This window comes from Sorex fumeus, unplaced genomic scaffold (genome assembly GCF_029834395.1).
Source record: "Sorex fumeus unplaced genomic scaffold, SorFum_2.1 ptg000128l, whole genome shotgun sequence".
NCBI lineage: Eukaryota > Metazoa > Chordata > Mammalia > Eulipotyphla > Soricidae > Sorex > Sorex fumeus.
Window position 1 is genome coordinate 9856341 of NW_026606185.1, and position 22856 is coordinate 9879196.

Genomic DNA, 22856 nt, shown 5'->3' on the forward strand with positions numbered 1-22856 from the left:
TTATGGTTTCATGAGCTTGGACCAGCTGAGACTATTTCAGTTACAAGACAGGATAACCTTTCATTGATTGCATCTGTCCGAAGTGGGAGCGCCAGAGCCATGAAACGACCTAAAACGGACATTGGCACAATAGCTAGGCATGAGTCCTCCCCTGCACTTTCCGGCGAAGTTCTCCCAGCTGGACTGGACTTGGTGTGCAGCAGGGCTGTGAGCACCAGCTCCAGAGTTAGGCGAACGCATCCCCCGCCCACAATGGCCAGAAGGAGAATCACTTGTCACTTCTGACTTCACTGTTCTTGCATTAATGTCACAATCTTGATGGTAGGCACGCTGCGCACACACACAGACACACAGACACACAGACGTAATCATGCACTTGCGGGTTCCTAGCCTCAGTCCCGCTCCGTCCCGCGGCCGGCCTTGCTGCAGCCCCGGGCCCGGCGCTCCTGCCGGCTCCCCTGCCCGTGCCGAGCGGAGCGGCGCGGGGGGCGCGGGGGGCGCGGGCGGCCGGCGCGGGAGGGCGGGCAGGCCGCGGCCCCGTCCGGGTCCGGGCGCTGGGCTCGCGCCCTTCCGGACGGCGGCTCGGGCCGCCACGCCCTGCGCCGGGCCGGGCGCGGGGGAGGAGCGGCCGCGGCGGGCGGGCGGGGCCGGCGCCGTTAAAGCCCCTCGCGGGGGCGGGGAGCCGAGAGGCCGCGGCCGGGCTGGGCGCTCGGAGGCCGCCCCCGCGCCCCGACTCAGCGCAGCGACGCCCGCGCCTGCCCCGGCTGCGCTGACTGTCGCCGAGTGTCGCCAGCGGCCACGCGGAGGCGGCCGGGAGCGGCCCGCGGCAGGTACGGCCCGGCGGGGCGGGCGGGCGGGCGGCGGCCGCGGCATTGTGTGCCCGGCCGGGATGCGGGCGCGGGCGCGGCGCGGCGCGGCGCGGGGCGGAAGGGCGGCGCCTCCCCCGCGGCTCCGGGGCGGGACGGCCGCGCTCCCGCGGGACGGCTGAGCTTCCCCCCGGGACGGCCGCGCTGCACCCCCGGGACTGAGGCCTGGGGCCGGGCGCCCCTGCAGCTCGGCTCCGCGGGGCACCGGGCAGGACGCGCCCAGAGCCCAGCGTGGCTCCGTGTGGGACCCGCCTGGCTCGGGTTCTGCTGCCTGCTGACTCGGTTCCCCGCGGCAGGGGGCCCGGCACCAAGTTGAGGGGGCGAGGGCTCCCCGCCCAGCCTGCCAGCCGGCGACGGTGATAAGAAACAGACGGTTCACGGAAGGAGGTTTCTGATGCAACTCTCTGCCTTTGCTGATCCTCTCTAAAAGCCTGCCCGCTAAGGCCCCGGGCGCGTGCATTATGGAAATTAGGGTATTCTTTACTTTTCTCCTTTTCCCGTCGCCTTTGTCCTTTGCCTCGACCTGACCGTTAGCTAAAAGTAGGGGAGCCACAGGTGACTTTTCCGCAGGCCTGGATCTTTAGGATGATGCATCTGAAAGAATTGTTAAATGTTATACTCTTTTTCATTGAAGAGATGCAGAGAAAAAGACCAAAATAAGTAGCGCTTGTGAGTGAGTAAATATGCGTTATTGCACAACTTTCTCTTTGCTGCTGTTTAAAAGGCCAGGCCCAGAACACTTTGTTTCTGAAATTGCTGATTCAGCTGTTTGCAGCCCCTGAGTTTCAAAAAATGGTGCTCCATTTAACTTTTACTTCGGTTTACTAAGAACATATGTTGTCGGCACAGCAACAGGCGTTGCTGAGGGTTTAAGCACAAAACTGGCAGCTTCTCGAAAGAGGTGAGCTGGAGTCCTCTTCTTTCTTTCCAGGAAGAAAAAAAATAGGTGGACTTGGTGGTGATGAAGTCTTTTAAGGAAGTATTTCGTTAAAGAAAAGCCCTGAAACCAAATAGGTTTCCAGGAATGATTCCGAGGATGAGATTATTCTGCTCAGAAATCAAAACTCTAAGATTACTGCATAGAGTATTTGAGCATTATTGGGAGTATTTGAAAGAGCCGTGCTGAACCTGGCCAATCCCCAGAGCATAGGGAGGGAGCAGACCGTTAGTGCCCAGCAGAGTGCCTTTGTCACTGAGAAGTGTAGCGCTAGAGGCATGTTGGGAAACCTGACTGCCTGTCATCTTCTGCAGCTCCCCTGAAAGGCAAGGCCCAGGAGGTGAGTTGGCATGCCTGGAGTCAGCAGATGACAGAGTTGTCCTGAGTGCCTCAACTTGACCGCTCTCCCACCCATATGCTTTATGGTTTTGCGCAAGAACATCTTGCTCTGAAAGGGAAATGATCTGGGGCGAGTTCCTGTGCCCTCACTCACCAGGAGAGCCAAGAGGCTTGTTGGGCATCCCTTAACCTGGTGGCCCCCAGCCATCCAGGCCCCTGCAGTTCATTATCAGAATTTTCTCTCAGTTATCTTATACTTCATGGCACATTTGTTTGGGGAGAAATCATTTGTGGCATTGAATATGCTGTTTCAACGAATCCATCCATACCTTTCATGTTATTCTTAGCTATTGAAATATGGGAGATTTTGAAAGAAATAAAGATGGGTATTGCCCTGGGTTGTGCTGTGTGGGGGCAGCAGTGGACTGGCAAAATGCCTTTGTGTTAACCAGGAAGCCAGACCTTCTGTAATTTTATGGCAGCGATTTCTCCAGGGCTTTGTGTGGTAGTGGCCCTGGGGTTGGAACCCACGGCAGCTTTGGCTATAACAATGATAATTGATATGTCCTATCAGCCTACTATAGGAGAGAAGAGCAAAGACAGAATCAAGATACTAAACTCGACTTTTTTTTTTTTATTTATTGAATCACTGTGGGAAAGGTTACAAAGCTTTCAGGTTTAGGTCTCAGTCATGCAAATATCAAACACATTTCCTTTTACCAATACTTATTTTTTACCATGAAGAACCCCCAAAAAAACCCACCCCCCACCCCTCCCCGTCCCTGTGAGGCAGATGAATTCTAGTTAACACTCTATCTGCTTTGATTAGATTCATTGTTTCAATAAAAGATTCACCACTATTATTTAGAGTTTACCCCCCCCCAAATCAGACACGCTGAAAAAGCATTGTGAAGTGATTTGCTTTCTACAGCTGGGTTCAAGAATTAAATGTTGGTTTTGGATTTCTGCTATTTTACCTATTGACCCTGGAAGTATTTCTACTGAAAGTCAGATAGTTAAGAAATTGGTTTCTGTGTTCTGGAGTCGTGGCCGTGCTGGAGAGCCGCTCGTGGGGGGCAACTGGTGGCCTCGGTAGGGCGTGAAGGGCGGACCGAAACGCCCCCCTTCCCATGAGGTTTTAGTCGCCCCCACACTCGACTTTTGATTTTGATGATTGGACTGATCTGAGATCTTTTAACATATAGATACCAAACTCCTGTTTGAACAAAGACATCTCTTGTGTCTTCAGTTTCATCTTAGAGCTCTAGTAATTCTGGGTTGGTATATCTCGTAAAGCCTAGTGAGTTAAAGGTGACGTAATTTAAGGGCCCTATTTCTTCCTATATTAAACCACAGAGGAAGCTCAGTGGCACAGTGACATTGTATACTAGAGGTCTGCTTTTCAAACTCACAGCTGACTGCAGTGGTTTTGTCCCATTTGGGACCTTGAGCATTTTACAGTTTTAGACTAATGCAGAATTGTTTAGGCTCTCCAAGAGAAAATATTTGCTTGTAAGTAAGCAATCATATGTTAAAAAAATTTTTTTGGGTCACACCCAGCAATGCACAGGGGTTACTCCTGGCTCTGCACTCAGGAATCACTCCTGGTGGTGCTTGGGGGACCATATGGGATGCCGGGAATTGAACCCGGGTCAGCCACGTACAAGGCAAGTGCGCTCCCCGCTGTATTATCGCTCCAGCCCCATATGTTCAAAATTTAAATAAAACTTTTATAGGCATATTTCAAAATGATCTCTAATGAAAAATATAACTAGGTATAGGAGATTATGAAGGAAGTAAAGGTGGTCATCTCCTTAGTAGGTGTGGTCTACTGGACGCTTTAAGCCATAGGAGGAAACCTTATATCGGGTCTGTATGCTCACAGACCTATGGGTGCATGATTGATCTTATGTCCCAGACCACTGCTGTTGCATTGGTGTTTGGAGTGGCATATTTCTGGGCAGTTGTGTCTGTCTGCTTCCCTCTCCCTTATGGCTGGGATTTGCTTCTGGACAGGTCCCTGAGGAATAGACTTTGTCTTGTTCCTGGAGGTCACCAGGGTGGTTATGAAAGTTTAAAGCAGGTAAAGCTTCATGTCTCCAAGCTTGACAGCTCTTCCCTAATAAGGGAAGGTGAAAGCTGGGGCTGCCTTTGAGATGGTAACAAAATCAGCCATGTCATCACTTACCCCAAATCTCTCCCATGGCAGACATGAGTGATTCTGACTTTTCTCCTGGAAGGACGTTTGTCTGTGTGAATATTTTTTTTTTTTTTGGCTGTGGGAAGAGATCGGGTATGAGGAAGGGTGAGGCCTTCCTAGCCTCTGTAGATTCTCTCCATCTCTGAAAGCTGGGGATGGCTTCCCTGATCCTCAGCCTAGCTTCAGGGTTCCTGACGGAAGCATCTGGGACAAAGTGCATTGGTCATGAGTAAATGTCACTGGAAAACCTAGAGCCTTCGTATTTTCAGTCATTGAGTTTACATACAGATTTAGGGAAGAGTTTTCTTGATTGCCCTTATCCTTAATTTGAGGATTTTGTTATTTTGATGGAACCATCCAAATTCAACTGTGATTGGTTGGCATTCATTGTGAGAGTGGGTGCTGGGCAGGAACTCTTACCTGGCATTCTGCTCCCTTCATTTTGATTTTGTTTTTTCACACCACGGCAGTGGTCATTACTGATTATTCCAATGAAGCAGAACCCCTGGTTGTGCCATGACATATTCAGTATGCCTGCTGGGTTAACCAAGCTCATCAGTAAAGTGTGGGTCAAAGGGGCGTTGCCCTTAGCTGAGAAATTGATGCTTTGGAGTTCTATGAACCTTGGCACAGAGGATGGCACTTGGGGGTAGCTCAAAGACTCTGCCTCCCGTAGTGTCTGAGTGTAAGCTGTGTGCTTGCTTATCCTGCTTTCTAGAGTTCTTTAATGGGGGTCCCTGCTCTTTCATATTTTGCCTATGCATGCATTGTGTCAGTTGTGTAAAACTCTAATTGGCCGTAACTTTCTCACACAAGTCTCTGAGTGAGAAGCCTCCTCACCAGTGTGTGGCCAACAGAGGAGTTTGGTGTTCCTCCAAGGTTGCATTTGGAGAGCAAAGATAGATACTGTTCCAGGCTGCAAATCAGTGAGTCACATGGTAATGAACAGCAGGGATCAGAAATTGGTTTCTGGTCAAAAAGACCAAGAGCCAGGAGGCCTGTGTGCGACTTCGTGCTGCGTTTACAGGAACTCCGGATCTTAAGAGCAGATCAGTGTGTAAGTTCTTCAGGCCTCTGAGAGTAGTCGGTTTCTGGAGGTTACAGATGCTTCTGGCTGGATTGAACTGAGGTGGACAGCTGGTTTTGACAGTCTGAGGTGGCTCTGATGGGCCTTCTGCTTCTCTCTGAAGTCCTTTGGAATTTCCTGCCACATCTGCACATCTTACCTGGTAAGGTGGACTCAAAAAGCACTCCATGTGGTCCCTTGGCATTGTATCAATATTGTCTCTGCAACTCAAAAAGAACTTGGCAGCTGAGACCTTCATCTGTCTTTCACTACAAATAGAACAACTAATTTGGTGTCACTCAGGGAGATCAGTGGGACTGTCTGAAAAAGTCCATGAAGAGTAACTGAAGATATCCTGTGAAACCCTTCCCTTATTCTGTCATGTGGGAGTCAACAGCAACCACTGCCAAACTCACTCATTCCAAGCCACTTAGATCCCCTTGAGATATTTTTTGAGCATCTGTAAATGCTCTTTCCTGAGGAGCTGAATCTTTGGTTTACTTGCTTTTTCAGCTTTTATCCTTTGGCAGTATCACTCTCTGAATATTTCTCCATCAGTGGGAGGTTGAGTAAGATCTTGTCCACTACCTCATGTTCTGCCGGGCCAGCACAGGCTCCATCCAGTTTGCTTTTCCTAGGATACCTGATCTCTTCTGAACTGCGGATCTTCTGAACTCACAGGGTATTTCTAGAGAATTCAGAACATGAGCCCTTAACTGGCCTCTACTGCTGTGATAGAGACTTGGAGTGGGAAAGAGACTGGATGGACTGTCACTTCTGTGTGGCTCATCTAATGGGGAGTGGCCTGGTTCTCTCTGCCCTGGGGCCCAAGAATTCACCATCAACATAGCAGCTTCTGACATGGTTTACCCTCCCCAGTGGACCCTGCCCTCCAGTGATCCTGGCCACCGAACAACTTTTGTCCCTCTGAAGTGTTATCTGGGTTTCTTATATATTTTTCCTGTGCAGGTTACTTTTAATTTAGTTTGATTTTTCAGTCAGAGTGCTAAGTGTCTGAGTCAGATAATTCTCTCCAAGTAGCCAGGCTGATCGGGCGGTGTTTAGTATTTGCCTTCAGTAGTTCAAAGTTGATGCTTATGTAACATATTGCATTTCTGTGCCTCCTGCCTCATTCTCCCTTATTCCCTAGTTTTAATTTGATCATTTTAATTTTTTTCCCTCCTGAGAAGGTAAGGAGTTTTCCCTCTGTCCACACCTTCTTAACACACGCAGTTTCTGCTTACACTGGAATACCTTTTTTTTTCTGCCTCACAGGATGTTTTGTTTTCTTCTGGAGCTGTTTTTGCTTAGTAGTTAATGTAGTTATCACTGTTTTCCCACCCTTGCTTCAAACAAACATAAGCCTGAAATTTTCCTTTCAGAAATGATGGTTTTTCTGCCATTTTTTTAGCTTCTGGAAATAATTTTTAATGTGCCTTTTAGTCCACATTGGACTTGGTTGCCCTCTAGTTCTTTGCTCCAGTTATTATCCCATCTCTCTTCTCCACCATCTGCAGATGCTCTTAACCTTCCTGTTATATACCATGACATTGCCAGTTTCTCCCAACATTTAATAGTTCCCAACAATGAGGTTCATGCAAGCTTTTGGAGACTTTGTGGTTTGAAATTGCCCTGGTGCTTCCAGTGCCAATAGTTTGAGGATAGGCTTCTGAACGGGAGCATGTTTCCCTCAGAAATGTGAAGGCTGCTGTGCTTTTTATGCAGGAAATGGTTGAGAATGAAGCCAGCTTGGTTCTTGATTCTGTGTCCGTAACCTGTGTGGTTTGTTGTTGTTCTCCTTGTCTGGAAGTTTGTAGGACTGTAAAACAGTTCTACTGGAAGCTTGGAGGACGTTGGAACGGGGCGGGCACAGGGCTGTGGAGGACATTGGGACGCCGCGGCTGCAGGGCTGTGGAGGACGTGGGGACACCGGGGCCGCAGGGCTGTGGGCCATGTGGAGAATGTCTGAACACTGCGGCCATCAGGCTGTGTGGACGGCAGAATGCTGTAGCCACAACCCCACGTGGAGGACATTGGGACACAACCACAGCCCGCGTGGAGGACGTTGGAGCGCAGCAGCAAAGACTGGGCAACATTGGAGCACTGTGGCCAGCTGGAAGCTTGGAAGACGTTGGAGCACCAGGGCCATGTGAGGATCATCAGAGCAAAAATTGGAGAGAAGAAACTGCGTGGAGAGCGTGGGGAGAGCAATTAAAGGCACAAAAGCAAAAGACACTTTGATTTTTAAACGTGTCAAGGAATGAAAATATTTTCTATTAAAAATTGTTTGGGGTGATGTTCTGTTAAAGTCAGGCCTGACTGAAATGACCACCCCTCTCAGGAGTGAGATTGGGTGTTGATAGTGGCAGAGGCTTCGAGAAGAAAGGGGCTAGAGGCTATAAAAGATCTGTTTTCTGCTCAGTTTTGCATGGACTCAAAAGCTGCTTTAAAAATGGTCTATTAAAATAAAAAATCCAAAAGGCCCCTGGAAGTGGAGATAGAAATGTGAAATCCAATAGAAAGGCCAAAATGTCAAATTGATATCTCACAACTTAGAATGCTTATTCTAATAAGAAAAGGTTATTAGAGGACTAATCTAGGAAAGTAACATGTAAACAAAAGACATTCGTCTTTTTTTATTTTATCCTTCGCACTGTCCTTTTTTTTTTTTAATCCTTCCTACCATCCTTTCTTTTTTTTTTTGTTTTTGTTTTTTGTTTTGGACCACATCCTGTGTTGCTCAGGACTTTCTCCTCTCTCTGTGCTGCTCAGAATTCTCCCTGGCAGTGTTTAGGTGCTGAGGGTTTAAGCCAGCATGCAAGGCAAGTTACTTAACCACTTGTACTATTTATCTAGCCGTAAAAGATATCTCAGAGAAGACAGAAGAGAAAAATGGGAGGAAAGAAATTAAACAATGAAAAAAAAGAGCCCAATCACAAAGAACCTGAGTTTGCAGCTGTTAGGGTACGTCACATGCACTGTGATGTTCCATCAGCCCTCAGAATGGAATATCCTTGACAGATTTCTGAGCAGAGAACAGACAAGGTCTCCCATCGTTGGCCAGTGGGCACCAGCCTGGGCCGTGAGCAAGTGTGACTCCATGTTCGGGCTGATGTCTCTACAGACTGCCAATACCTGCTTTTGTGTGATGAAGTTTGAAATTTTCGCAGAACATGTCTGGAGTGCACTGGTACCTCTCCTCTGTGTGGGCAGCTCTGGTGTTGGCGAAAGTTTGTCTGTCTTCTTCTGGTGGGAGTGAGACAGACACCCCAGTGTGATGGACACGTAGCGTGATGGCTGCCTTGCACTGTAGCACAGTACCATGTGGGCTTTCCAACACATCTCCTGCTTGGATACAGCCTAAACTTCTTATGCAGAGTTGAGCGTCCCTATTTCTACCGCTTGCAGTTTTTCTCTTCCTCGTTCTCTGAGAGATGAGTATGGCATTGGCTGCTCGCCACATCTGGTCCCTGTTCCAGTAACAGAGCATCGCCAGCTCTTTTTTTTCTCCTTTGTGATCTGGGGCTGTATGTGTGTATTAATAAGCATTTATATTCAGATGTGTGGGTGCATGTATGTAAAATAACTAGTCTGTGCTAGGAGTTCCATGTTTACACTTGTAGTTTTCATTGCTCTCACTTAAAATGAAACTTCACTTTCTCTTTGACATCTAATAGCTTTATGCCCATGACTTCAAGATACAGTCTCTCTTGATGTTCTTGCTCTGATATTTTGGGTTGTATGTGTGAATGCCTGTAAAACCTGATTGAACTGGCCTTGACTCTCACACAGGCCTCTGGCTGGGGGTAAAGAATAGGGGAGACCAGTGCATCTCCACCCGACATCCCATCCCAATGCTCTGTTTGGGTTCACAGTGGTAGGAGAATTTTGAGGTCCTTGCCTATTAGGGTGAAAGTGGCCTCAGAAGAAGGCAGGGCCTTTGTGGGAGGAAGGTAACTCTCAGGATCACTCTGAAATAGGATCCAGCATGTGAGGCTTCAGTGGGGGCTGGAGGATCACTGCATCGTGTGGGGCTGTAGGCTTTGGGACTGGAGTTCCCTCATTGCACTCCTTCTCGAGCTCCTTCTCCCTGAAAAGTGCCATCCTCTTGACTGAGGAGTGAGGTGGGAGGTGGTGAGACTCTGCACAGTTCATGACCCACTTGGAGTGCTGGGAGTGGATCCCCTTATGGGGGCCCTCAGGCTTTATCGAAGCCTTGCTGCAATGGCAGCCTGCTTTTCTCTGTTAGAGCCTGTGGGTGGGGGGCTGTGTCCGATGGTGCCCAGTACTTGGGGGTCAGCTTTTCCATACCAAAGCCTGTGGGTTGGGTGAAATGAATGGGTCTAGTCTTCCATACTTGGTGTAGGTGACAGCAGTTGGTGCAGGCAGCTGGGTATAGATGTGGGTGCTGGGAGTGGCTCTCGCCATCTTTATCCCCCAGGATGGAAAGGCCTCAGGCAGCAAATTCCTTTCTCCCTCCGGGCAGTCCTTAAAGCTCTGCTTCCCTGCCAGGTCTCTGTGGTAGCTGTGGGGCATGTTATGTAAGCATTTTTGTTTAATATGTAACAAGACATAACTGCACCAAATCAACCTGTCCTTATCTCCCAGCCAGGTGGTGGCCAGGGTGTGGGAGCTACCAGGTAAACAGACAGTGGTACACAGGAAAACTGGGCCTTTCCTGCTGAGAAGCTAGTAGGGAAGGCCTGTCTGCACTTATTCGGAGCCTGGACTTGGTGTGGCGTAAAAAAACGCCTAGGGGAAGCACCTCTGGTCACGTTGCGTCTTTTGCTCATACCTGCCTCTGTGGATGGATGTGCTTTGGAGAGTCAAGTCGGTGATGAGGATGTGGCAGAGATGAAGCTCATGGTGAGCAGCACCCTGGCTGGTGCCCACGGACTGCTCTGTAGGCAGGTGGGATGCTTGGCCCTGTCCGTACAGAACAACCCGTCACCTGTACATGTTGACTGTTCCTTTGATCAGCGGCCATCTGTGGGTGTTTGGTGGAAGGCGTCCCTGCTAGGGTGTTGGTAGAGGTCTTAATAGGGGAGCACAGGCAGCTATTGTGCAGGAGGTCACTGGTTTCTAGTGGAGTGGGGAGGGTGAGCTCCTACCTTCTCTGTCAAATGCCAAAAGCAGTTGACTACTGGCAAAGGGTTGACGGTAGAAGACCCAAGTACTAAGCTTCAGGGACTCTGGTCACAGTGACTGGCTGTGGAATTGCTTGTCTTGCTTCTTTGCTGTGTGTGTTTTGTAGTATCCATATGTGTTTGAGCATATATCCTCACCTCTCTGTGTGTAGGGAGTTGGGCAGGAAATGGGGAGCACATCGAGCTTTTTCTCTCCTAACCCATATAGCACCAAGCTCTGCACACCACAGATAAACAGTTAAGATGCGGGTTGTTGGCATGTCTTAATTGTGGTATGGGATGTTGGGATGTTGGCTGACTGCAGTGAAATGGGGAAGTGGGGTGCTTACTGGTAGGATGAAGGTACTGTCACTGCTGTCAGAGGGGTAACAGTCTTTGGTCTTTCAGTATTGTTTTTTCAGGAGTTAGGGAAATTCCAGACTGGTAGAATAAAAGTGGGAATTATTCTTAGTATGTTTGAAGATTCGCTCTCACTATTTGAGCTTTAAGCCATCGCTTAGTTATTTGCTCAATACTGGGTTTCTGAACTTTCCGGGAATACTGCATCTTGTGAATTCTGGAATGTGGTGACATTTCTGCTACAGTTTGAACTCACCAGTGCGCAACCCTTGTGGTCCCACAGTATCTTTGGGGTTTGTGTATGTGTTGTGGTAAGGGTGTCTTGGGGAGCTCCCTTCCAGAGGGGAGTATTCTACTCTGGTCATACCCAGTGGAAGCATGTATCAGAAGAACCAGCTTTCCTGAGCATCTTGTCAGCGTGTATCTGAGGCCTTGCTTCCTTCTGTAAAACCGCCTTTCTGGGCGTGGGCCCTAGAATCCCACATTTTGGGGAAGCAGCCAGGTACACTTAAGAAGTAATGCTTTGTTCACAAGTCCCACAGCTTAGGGGCTGGGCTGTGTGCTCGGCTGTGTAACGTCTTGGACTTCTGGTTGTTGGGTCGGAAATTTGGCAGTGCCTTCATGCCAGAATCGTTGCCTAACTCGAAGGTCAAGGGCAGGACGAAGAGTGGCTTAGGGCAGTCTAAGTTCTTTGGACCATGGAGCCTGGGGGATGCAGGGAATGTTGCTTGGCTCTTCTTGTTCTATTTTTCACCAGCCTTTAAAGCATTGGCTCAGTCCCAGGGCTTACCCAGCTCCACCCAGGGCAACACACAGACACGCCTAGCAGTTGGCATGGCCATGCTCCACGTCCAGAATTGGTGTGCTGTACCGTATTTACTCATATTTCGAAGAATTTACTGGTTGGCAATGACCCATGAGCCCTAACCCATCCCACACCCTACAAGACCTGAATTCTTTCCATAAAGCTAATTCAGGTTTATTCAGGAAAAATGTTCTCCTTTTCTCTTGCCATGTGGAGTGGACATTGATCATTCTAAGGCTGGTAGAGGCTAAATTAAGACAGGAGAAAACAGTGACTAGAGACTCAGATTAGTGGGCCAGTAGGTATCGAATGGTTTTGTTTGACTCAGCAAAAAAGTAAATAATATAAATACACTTCTTACTTTCAGATTTCCTCCTGAAGGGAGTTAGAAAATTTTAGTACTGACATAAATATGTCAGAAACAGCATTTTTTTGGGGGGGGCCCCACACCTGGAAATGCTCAGTGGTCATTCCTAGTTTAGCACTCAGGAATCACTCCTGGCAGTGCTTGGGGTACCATATGGAATGCTAGGATTGAACCTGGGTTGGCCTTGTATAAGGCAAGCTCCCTCCCTTCTGTACTGTTGCTCTAGTGGTGAGTTTTGAAATCAGGAAATGTTGGTCTTCCAACCTAGTTTTCCTTTCCTAGATTTTTTTTTGGACTTCAGGCCCCCTTGAGAGTCCATATGAATTTCAGATTTTTTTCTTTGTCTGCCTTTAATAAGGATTGCGCATAATCTGCAGATTGTTTTTGACCTAACAGTATTTAGTGTCCTGCTTCATGAACAAGATGATGATGTTGATGGTGATGATGATGGTGGGGGTTGTGTGTGTGTGTGTGTGTGTGTGTGTGGTGTTGGATATTGATCCCAGGGTTTCAAAATGTGCAGGGTGAACACTTCACCACTGAGCTACAAGGTGCATATTTTTCTTTATATTGTCTTTTTGTTCCTTTAGTAGCATTTTATAGTTTTAGGGTACACGCTTTTTGCCTTAGGATATTTGTCATTATTTCATTGTTCTTGACACTATTGTAAATGGATTTTTTTTTTTTTTTTGCTTTTTGGGTCACTCCTGGCGAGGCACAGGGGTTACTCCTGGCTCTGCACTCAGGAATTATCCCTGGCGGTTCTCAGGGGACCATATGAGATGCTGGGAATCAAATCCGGGTCGGCCGCGTGCAAGGCAAACGCCCTACCAGCTGTGCTATTGCTCCAGCCCCTGGATTTTTTTTTAAATTTTCATTTTAGATTATTCATTAGTAGGGTATAGAAGCACAACTTTTTTTTTTTAAGTAAAAGATTTTTTTGGGAAACTTTGAGGAAGGAGGAGTGTATGAGACAGAGTAATAATGCGCTCATGAGAGAACAAGAGCTTCTCCAGAGTGATGAGAGCCCGGTACACATGCTGGCATTAGATATGAAAATAGGAGAGCACACATCTCAAGAGGGGAGATGTGGGTGACACATGTGCTTGGGCACCACATGCGCTCAGCAGCAACACATGGACGCTGGTAGTATGTGGACTCAAGCAGCATATGCACTGCACAACTAACTTTTGCATGCAGATTTTATATACTCTAACTTGAATGAGTCTATCAATGGCGTGTGTGTGTGTGTGTGTGTGTGTTAGATTTTCTCCAAGTAAGATGATATTGTCTATGAATAGAAATAATTTTAGTTTTTCCTGTCCAATTTGGAAGCTATTTATTTTTTATATTTGGTTGCTATGACTAGAACCTCTAATAGTGGTTCTAGAAGTGGAAAAAGCAAACATTCTAGTCTTACTCGTTTCAAAGGAAAGAATCCTACTCAGTTACTATTGAGCATAATTGGCTTTTTGTTTTTCATATATAAAAGGCTTTTTTTGTTACCTAACATTTGGTCTGCCCTTAAGGATATTCCATGTGTCCTGGAAGAATATGTATTCTGTTTTTGTCTCTAGTTTTCAAATGTTCCTTTTTGAAACTGAAGTATTAACTCAACTATTATTTGTTCGGGAGAGTGGTGGTATTGGGGCTATACCCTGTGATGCTCAGGGCTTATTCCTGACTAACTCTGCTCAGTGATCACTCTTGGAAGACTGGGGGACCGCAAGGGGTTTCGGGGATTGAACTCAGGTTGGCTGCATACAAGGCAAATGCCTTACCTGCTGTACTATCACTCTGGCCACTAATGCAGCTGACAATGTTTGCTTTATATATTTATAAATTGACCTATCAGGGACCATTTGCACTGTTATTGCCATTTTGTTACATCTTTGTGTCTCTATGTCTTTATAGCTTTCTTTGTCCTTTCTTTAGAATCTTTTCTTCTTAAAGTCCATGACTTTAAGAATAGTGTTCACATGTCAATATTCACAGAGTAAATTATATTTTGAAGAATCTTGCACAGAAGATTATTATCTGGGTTGTTATGGGGCTCTTGTTATTGCAGCCGTAGTTTATTATTCCAGGTTACTCCAAATCTGCTTGAATAAGAACCTGGCTGAATGGTGGTCATGTTCTCCTCTGTCTCGTGCTGTCTCCCAGAATTGATGTCTTGTGGGGCTGAGGAAATGAGAGCCCCTTGTATACCTTAATTGGGTCCTGGGCATACGTGGAAGAGTTAGAACTACACTTCCAGTGTAGTGTCATGATGGAATAAGGGAGAGGTGATGTGTTTCCTCTGGCAGCTTACCCAGTGTGAATGAAGGGGCATGTGGACGAAGAGGAAAAGTCCCAACACTGGATATCGATTCTTTGCTCTCTGAGTTTGCAAATATTCAAGGGAAATTTTAGTCAATTCATTTCGTATTGCTTAGCAAAAGGTAGATAAAGTAACATTTCCTTTCTCTCTTCTTGACAATTTTAGGACAATTAGAATGATCTAGAGCAGAGATGGGGAACTTTTATTTGGTCCATTTGGGCATCTAGCATTTATAACATTATTTTCCGTCAGAACAATACAGGAGAGGGCCGCAATCCACCAGTGAGAAGTGTACTGTCTTGTCTTAGTCACAGAATTTATACAGTCCATGGGCCAGGTGTTGGCCTGCCCCTGATCAGGAAGCTGTGGAATTTGGAACTGGGTTATATTCTTTTGCCCTGTATGGTAGAATCACTATTCCTTTGTTTTCACTTGGTGGTCATTGGAAGCATTACAGCCCAAGTGTGGATATTTAACTGGCTTTGGAGACTGGAGCTGATTGTGTATAAAGATTCTCATGATTTTACTTTTTTTTTTTCATTGTCAGAATGATGTAGATTTAACACTATGAAGTGTCCAGAGGGCCCCCTAGTTGTTTGTATACCCCTGACAGTCCAGCTTTGGCCTTGTTGATTCAGAACCAGGTTTAAGGGTACACAAGTACCATACAAATTTAGCTTGTTAAAATCCTCTGGAGGTAGATATTGAGTCCTCTAACGGACAAATTGAGTGTTCAGGGGACTGTTGTTTCCCTCTACCCTTGGTCTATACTGACTGTATCAAAATTACAGTCCTATGGAGGTAGGTGCCACATTTAGAAAGAGTAAATCTCACCTCTCACGTCAGAAATAGATCCTCTTTTTTTCCACAAAGCATGTGCTTAGGTCTGGGCATGTAATCCTGCAGCCAGGGAAGTAAGGGGACCTGTCTAGAAGCTCTGGGGGACTTGGTGCCCCCATTCTGTGGTTGGCACAGCCTTTGGCCTCCTGATCTCCTGTGTCTGTGAATGGAAGGCAGCCAGGATCAGCTGGGCTTGAGCAGGTCTGCACTTCCTGTGTCTTGGCACCTGTGTCACCTTTGCACTGAGATGCCTGAACTGTTGCTTTGGGCCTGGATCTTGGGACAGGGCAGGTAGCATTAGAGAGTTCCCTGGGAATCTGTTTGCCCTGCATCTGTCCTGTCCCACCAGCTTCTTGCTGCCTCTAGCCAGTGCTGGTTCTATGAGGTTTCTACCTGACTCCCACTGATCGCTTTCAAAGACAGAAGAAGGAAGCTGTCCCATGTATCCAGGCACCACTGGGACCTGTCCCAGGAGAAGTATTTCCAGGCATAGCCTTTCAGGTGAGGACCCCATTTTGTTCGCTTCAGCGCCCTCCTCCACTGCTCTCACTGTGTGGCCCAGGGGAAACGTTCTAAGATGCTGTCATGTATCTTGCGAAGCTGCTCTCTGAGTGGAGCTGTCTCCAAGATGCGTTCTCGGGATGCTGCTTTCCTGTGCAGCCAAGCGGGCGACTGCTCAGGTTTGCGCCTGCGCTCCTGCAGACCCAGCATTGGTGCTGCTCTTCTCACACTTGGTTTCGCATGGTTATGATACTCACACTTGCCAACTGAAAAGTGGGGCAGAGACTTTAAAACATTCACAGGACAAAATAAACTCATTTTTTTGGTAAACATTTGGGAAGACCTACAACTACTTGATTGAAAAGAAGAATAGCTAGTAGAAAAATTCACAAGAAGATCAAAGTTTTGTTATTTCTGGCCAGTCCCTCTGAGGTGAGGTTACTTGGGATAGTTGGGTCCTCAGTTGCTTCTGCATTGTATGACCTTCCAGAAAATTCCAACCTAAATCAGGAGAGAGTGTGGGGCCTCTCTCATCTTCTGTGGGAAAGTGGTTCTGCCTTGTGCTGGAGGGTGGTGTCTGCCCGACAGCACAGGTAGCCGGGACTCCAAATGAGAGGCTGATCTTTCCCACCTTCTTGCTCCTCATTATTTGAGAGCTGGAGAAGAGCTGAAACAGGGTTCTTTGCCTCCCTTAGGATAGCATTCGAAGTGGGTAGGCCTCTGTCTACTCATTCTGTTTGATTTATGGGTTTGGCAGAAGGCTAATTCGTAGTCAGGATGCTGCTACATCCCAACTGGATGGAGATGGACAAGTGGTACTTGTCCCAAATACCTAAGAGAGGTGGGTAAGATGGGCTGTGTAGCAATCACTCGCTTTCCCCTGATAGACCAAGCAGTGCCCCATTGCCCTCACAGGTTGAGATGCCCCTGTGCAGCGCTGTCTGAGCCCAGCTGGCCAGGGATGACTGTGGAAGGACAGTGATGGAGCGTGAGGCAGCCTTGGCTGTGGACCTCCTTGCTTTGTCTGCCAGGTCGAACTCTTCATTCTCAGTGTTTCTGACACTAGATGTGTGGGTGTTTTCTTTGTGATACCAAGTAGATGAGCTATAATTCACTCGATTCTGGCCTACTCCCTGGAGTTGGTGTCAGTAGAGTTGAGAGAGTGCCAGGCTGAGCCAGAGATGATACAGTGGAGTGGGCAGGGGGCTGACTTTGCAAGCAGCCCATCTAGGTTCAGTTCTTGGTATCCACTGGATGTGGCCCCCAGAGGATAATATTTAAAAAAAAAAAAAGTTCAAACCGAGGCCCCAGGCTGCTGGCAGACTGCTCTGCCTCAGGGGCAATCTCTGGGAATGGCGGATTTCTGCTGTTCCGTTTTCTGGGTTCGGAATTGTCAGGGATGGCTCACAGAACTCATGAAGTTATTTTAATTACACTTCTCGGTGTATTATAAAGGCACAACTCAGGGACATCGTAAGAAAGGGATGTACAGAATGAGATTGGGGCAGGAATGGAGACTTGAACATGGAGCCCCTTGGCCTTTCCAGATAGGACAGCACCTCTGAGGGTTTCCAAAACATGAAATATTGTCAGTCGCTGGCGGGGAGGGTGAGGGTGAGGGGCCTGGGAATTTCATTATCTGGACATGTGTGACTCATTGTCTCCTGGTGATTGGCTGAATCTTTAGCCCCTCTCCCTTGCTGGGGCTGGAGTGTGCTCAGTGGGTCTCCACGCTGGTCACTTAGGGTCCTGAGTGATCTGTGATCTGTTAGCTTACAAAAGCTACTGTTCTTGAGTGGCCAAAGGTTTTAGGTTAGGAACTGTGTGCCAGGCACCCTAAACAGAGACCAAATACTTACTTCTTTAATTGTATCATACAAATAAAACTGGGGCCAGAGTACAGAGCTGTGCACACAGCCAGCCTTTGATCTCTAGCTCCACATATTGTCCCTTGAGCACTGATGGAAGTGATGCCTGAGCACAGAGCACAGAGTAAGTTCTGAGCACCACCAGATGTGGCTCCAAGAAGCCCCCCACCAGAAACAAAAACAAACAAAACCCAAATAAACCATGAAGCCAAGGGTATTCAGAGGCCACAGTGAGTTATTGAGAGCCAGCAAGCAGGGTTGGGGAGGGGGAGTGGAAGGCAGTGGAGTTAAGCCGAGGAACTCATGCTGTTTGCAGAGAGAAGCTGGGCAGGAAGGCAGGTGGTGTGGGTTGAAATGAAATGCAGCTTCCTTCTCAGACCTCCCCTGAGCCTGCTTTCCTGTCGGGTGAGAGATTGTGGACTTTTGCTGACCATTTGACATAAAAAATTGTGGTAGATGATAAAATTCTAATAAGACGTAGTTGAACTGTAGTAAGCTTTCAAGAAGACCATTTGAGGGTGGGGTGTTGCCTGATGATAGTTTTCTCCCAGACGAGGAGAGCCCGTTAATGGAACCCTGGGTGGCCTCGATGGCATCACTGAAGCTCTGCTGTGGACTTCAGCCACATCCCTCAAAGGCCTTTCACAGGAGGGCAGTAAGTGCAGTGCTAAGCTTCACGGTAACTTGTTGGAGTTACCAGGTCTGAACCTCAGCCAGCGGGGGTGGGGCTCATTGCTTATCTGACTGACTTGCTTACTTACATTCGGGGGGTGGGGGGGGTGTAAACTTTCCATACAGTGAAGTCTTGCACTTCGGCCAGTGACCAATGGCTAGCTTCGATCTTACAAAAGTTAACTATTGTCTAGGTTTGTCTCCTCTGGGGGTTATTCTACACAGCTGAGAGTCCCATCTGGACACCTGAGGAAAGTTCATTAAGCATGTGTTTTGATGTGTGTGCGCCTTTTAGCAGTGTTTTGTCCTACATAGCACAAACAATTTCTCTCTCATTCTATAGTTTCATTTGAGGTCTTGACCAAGATTTGATCACACTCCTGGCATCTTGTATCTCTGTTTTGGGGGACTTGGAGAATGGGTTTTCAGACCAGATTCTAGATAGCTCTGAAGTAGATTGTGGTAGGGGTGGGAACATAGCAGATTGCTCACTAAATATTTGTCGAGTGAATTAATGGAAGACCAAGGAGATATAAAGTGATTACGAAGGGAGGTAAGACAATCCATGCAGCTGTCCAGTTCTGGGTTGATGAGAGCCTTAGAATGTTAATCACACATTACAGCAGAAGGCTTCTCTTCTCTTCTTTCTTCTCTTCTCTTCTCTTCTCTTCTCTTCTCTTCTCTTCTCTTCTCTTCTCTTCTCTTCTCTTCTCTTCTCTCTCTCTCTCTCTCTCTCTCTCTCTCTCTCTCTCTCTCTCTGGTGCAGATGTTTGTGCTAGAATTCAGGGCCTTTAAAATGAAGGAAACTGTTATTGTTCAAACATATATCCCTGCCCCCCACAGCGCAGAAGCCTTTTTGAAACTGGGGTGGAAATATTCTCATTCAGGGTAGTTCTAAGTCGAGGTCTTTTGGGTATTGGAAGAGGCAGCAATACAAAGGCTTTACATTCTTTTCATGTAAATTACCAGAGCCAGGTGAAGACAGAATTAATTGCATAATCTGGTTATTTTTGGCTTCCCACATTGTTTTATCCACATTGTAACACCGTGGGTTTACTTGATTAGCTTAAAGGAGACAAATCAGCCCTCTCCTCTGCATTGTAATTCATTATAGAATTATCTCTGTGCCAGGCTAGCTTTTGGTAGCCACCAAGCTAGTTTTTGGTAGCCACCTGAACACATTTGCTGTGTAGTCTCTGAGCTCTTAATTTGGAGAGCAGAATACTTACCCCAACACAGACACACAGCCCAGCTCTCCCTCTGCGCCTGATGTTAGAAGCAGGCCGACTCTTGAGCCTCCTACCCTGCACTGAGAAGGATGATGAGGTCCAGTTTCACTCACTGGTTTCCACATTTAGGTGTGTGGAAGCGGGAGGCCCTGCTGGGTATAGCTGGGCCCTGGCTCCTGAATCCAGCCACATGGCAGATGGTATGGGGCTGAGGGAGAGATCGCCCAGCTCCACACTGCTCACAGAGTGGATAGAGCAGCTGGTTCTCACCTCTTCTAGCACTCGAAGGCCACTGTGGTGCCTTTTGTTAGGTTATCATGTCTTCATTGATCCGATGGAAATCTTTTCCTGAACTGAGGGGTTACTCTTTCTTACCAGTGCTTGCTGTAATTTCTCCAGAAAACCTAGAACCCTCCATTGTTAATTATTCTGTACATTGAGTGTGAGAAAGAAAGAAAGAATTGTAATTATCTCTAAAATAGAAAATTCAAAAGGTGCATACAGTGCTGGTCCTGGCACTTGGCTCCTTTAGATAATGGGCTGTTTTCAGGGTGAGGACAAAGCATCCAAGTGAGATTATTTGGTATTGAGGGAAGCAATCCTGATCTTAAGGGGCTTTAACTTTAACCCCAAAACAAGTGTTAAACAAGTGTTTTTGGGTTAAAGTTTTAGTGCTTGAGCACTAAAGTGGTCTACTTTTTTTTCTTACACATTTCTAGAATATTTTTCAGGACGTGTTGTGTACCATGTTCCTCTAGCTCTCCTTTGCATGGAGTTCACGGACACACAGGAACACATACATGTATTTGTTATCCCCCCGCCTTTTTTTTATACATATCTCACCATATTCATGGTCTTTGTTTCAGTGGCCAGCATTCGTCAACTGTATCTTCTGCCATATCTGTGAGCTACATTGTATGGGGATTGCATCATTTAAGTAGTGCACGAGGGCAGGGTGGGGACACTGCCATTTTATAGCTAAGGAAATTGAGGCACAGGAGCTGGGCTGAGGGCAGCTGTCACTGCCTCGCTCAGGTCAAGACTTGCTCTGTGACTCTGCCAAGCAGCTGTGTGTGCGCTTTCTGCCTCCCGCCTGGGCTGCTCTGGGGAGGCTTCCCGCTCTGCCCTGGGCATGTTTCCCAGTCTCGAACAGCAGATTTGACTTCAGTTTGACTGCCTGGCCTGTGTGAGAAGTGGGGACGCAGTGGGCTGTAGGGCCCCTGGAGGAACCCAAGCACAGGAAAGGCCAGGCTGTGGGTCATTGGGTCTTGCAGAGTGGGAAGGGAAGGTGAGGCTAGCTGGGACCAGAGGAGGCATGCAAGACCCCCAGTGAGGGAGTGTTTGAGGACCTGGCAGCGGCTGTGGTGAAGTCAGTGCCTTGGGCCTGGAGGGGAAGCAGAGTGATGGCACGCAGGCCTGGAGCCATTGTGAGTTCTGAGGCGCTTTCTGGCTCTCACAGCAGGGACGAGCTGGGCTGATTGGAAGAAGGGAGATGTGGCCAAATATTGTTGGCAGGTGTGGAAGGCCAGGGTTGGGCTTTGCTGCATGGGAGGGAGGGGAGGAAGGGGGGACGGAGGACGGATGCACCCTTCCCTCTAGAGTTGGTGGGTGAGCTGTGAGTGGAGCCCAAGGAGAAGGGATTTGCTGTTTGCTCTGGGGTTGTTTTTCACAGGTACACATTCATAGAATGGCCTTGTGTGACTTGTGTCTGTGCATGTGTGAATGTGTTCCTAAGTAGTCAGGTGTGTAGGTAAAAAGGTTCTGGGCCCAAGGCTGACATTGGGAAGTACCCTGAATCTTAGGTCGTATCTTGGGTTTCACTGACATTTTTATGTTGTCACTTTCCAAGTTCTTTTGTGCCCTTTAGCTGTTCCAGTAATGCAGATCAGACCAGCCTTGCCACCTCTGGACCTCTGGTCATTTTTTCGAATGGAATTGGGCTTATCTAATGGGGGAGAGAATGTGGCGTTCTGGCAACGTGAGGACTTTCGGCCTAGAAAGTAGTTAGTGTTCCTGTCTGTGTGTCTCTTTTCAAGTTCCTCACCAGAAGTTTTTCATTTTCTTCAAAAGGATCTGGTATATATTTCTTAATCAGGTTATTTTTGTTACTTCTGAGAATAAGCCGTTTATCATTAAGCTTCTAACTGTTGTGCTGCCTGGTGTACAGAGAGGCTAAGACAAGTGGGTTATCCTGGGAGTGAGACCTAATTACACGCTCACATGAATTCTGACCGTTTTTCAGCTGGTGGTATTGCATTTTATCTGTAAATAATGCTGTCTTTTATCTCTTTCTGGTTCACAGTTACACCTCATTTCTGTTCTTATCTTACCATATTGTCTAAAACAGTTGTGGCTAATTCTTTAATTTGGGCTTCTGGATCCTAGTTTAATTGGGAGATTGTTGGTGCTGCTTCATTATAGAGCAAGGCCTGGTGGAAATTTCGGGTAGATACCTTTTTATCAGATTAAGAGGGTTCTTTTATTACAATGCATCCCTCAAATCTTCAGTTACAAGCCAGCAGGGGATTTCCTCCCTCACTATCCTTTGTGATTTAAATTTGAGGTTCTTTTGGCAGGTTTTCTTTTTTCCCCTCTAAAGAAAGTGCTAAAATGTGCTCCATACTTCTGTGGTGGAAAGAACAAAAGTAAAAAGAATCTTTACAAATCCATATTAAAAGTTTTCCTTTCCCTTTCCTTATCATATAAATGACATTTTATTTAAAAAAATCAAAAGCAGTTGGGGTAGATTCAAACATTCATGTCTGAGGACCCAGATTCCTGGCCATGCCAAAAATAAATGGATAAATAAACAAAAAACAAGCATCCATTGATCTGATTCTGGCTCTTGCATCTGTTAGCTGTGTGACCATGGCAGGTATGTGCATTTTCCTGCCTCGGTTTCTTCAACTGAGAAATGAGATAATCTTTCTCAAAGAATTGATCATATGTAAGTGTTCTTAATTAGGAGATGCTGACATTAGCATGTTTTATTATGCATCTCATATTCACTTACTTTGTAACTTGGTCTTTAAAAGTCACCTTTATCTTCCTTGGGATCATTTGGAAAAGCAGGCTAGGTGGGAGTCTGTGCTAATGAATCCTTTGTATCAGCTACTGGAGGATTCAGGCTCCACACACATTCTTGTATTATACAAGATTATATTAGTATTAATTATAATGCATTGTGAGCTAATGAAAATCTATATTCTTCTTTGAAGACCCAACATTAGCTTCAGTACCTCACCACAACCGTGCCATTTTAAGTACTTTTCTTTATAGTTTCTGTGTGATGAGAGTCATTCTCCCTTAATGCCCCATGACTGACAGTCTTATTTTGTCAGTGTTAGAGAATTTAGGTTG

At 47.0% G+C, this 22856-nt stretch overlaps 1 protein-coding gene across 1 annotated transcript in view; it reads left to right on the forward strand.

The window, feature by feature from the left end:
- Window positions 1-666: 666 nt before the first annotated feature.
- GRB10 (growth factor receptor bound protein 10) overlaps window positions 667-22856 on the forward strand; it is a 182496-nt gene continuing 160306 nt past the window's right edge. Inside the window, exon 1 of the mRNA XM_056137982.1 lies at window positions 667-830. The gene's annotated coding sequence lies outside the window, so the exon portion shown is untranslated. The remainder of the gene's footprint in view (window positions 831-22856) is intronic.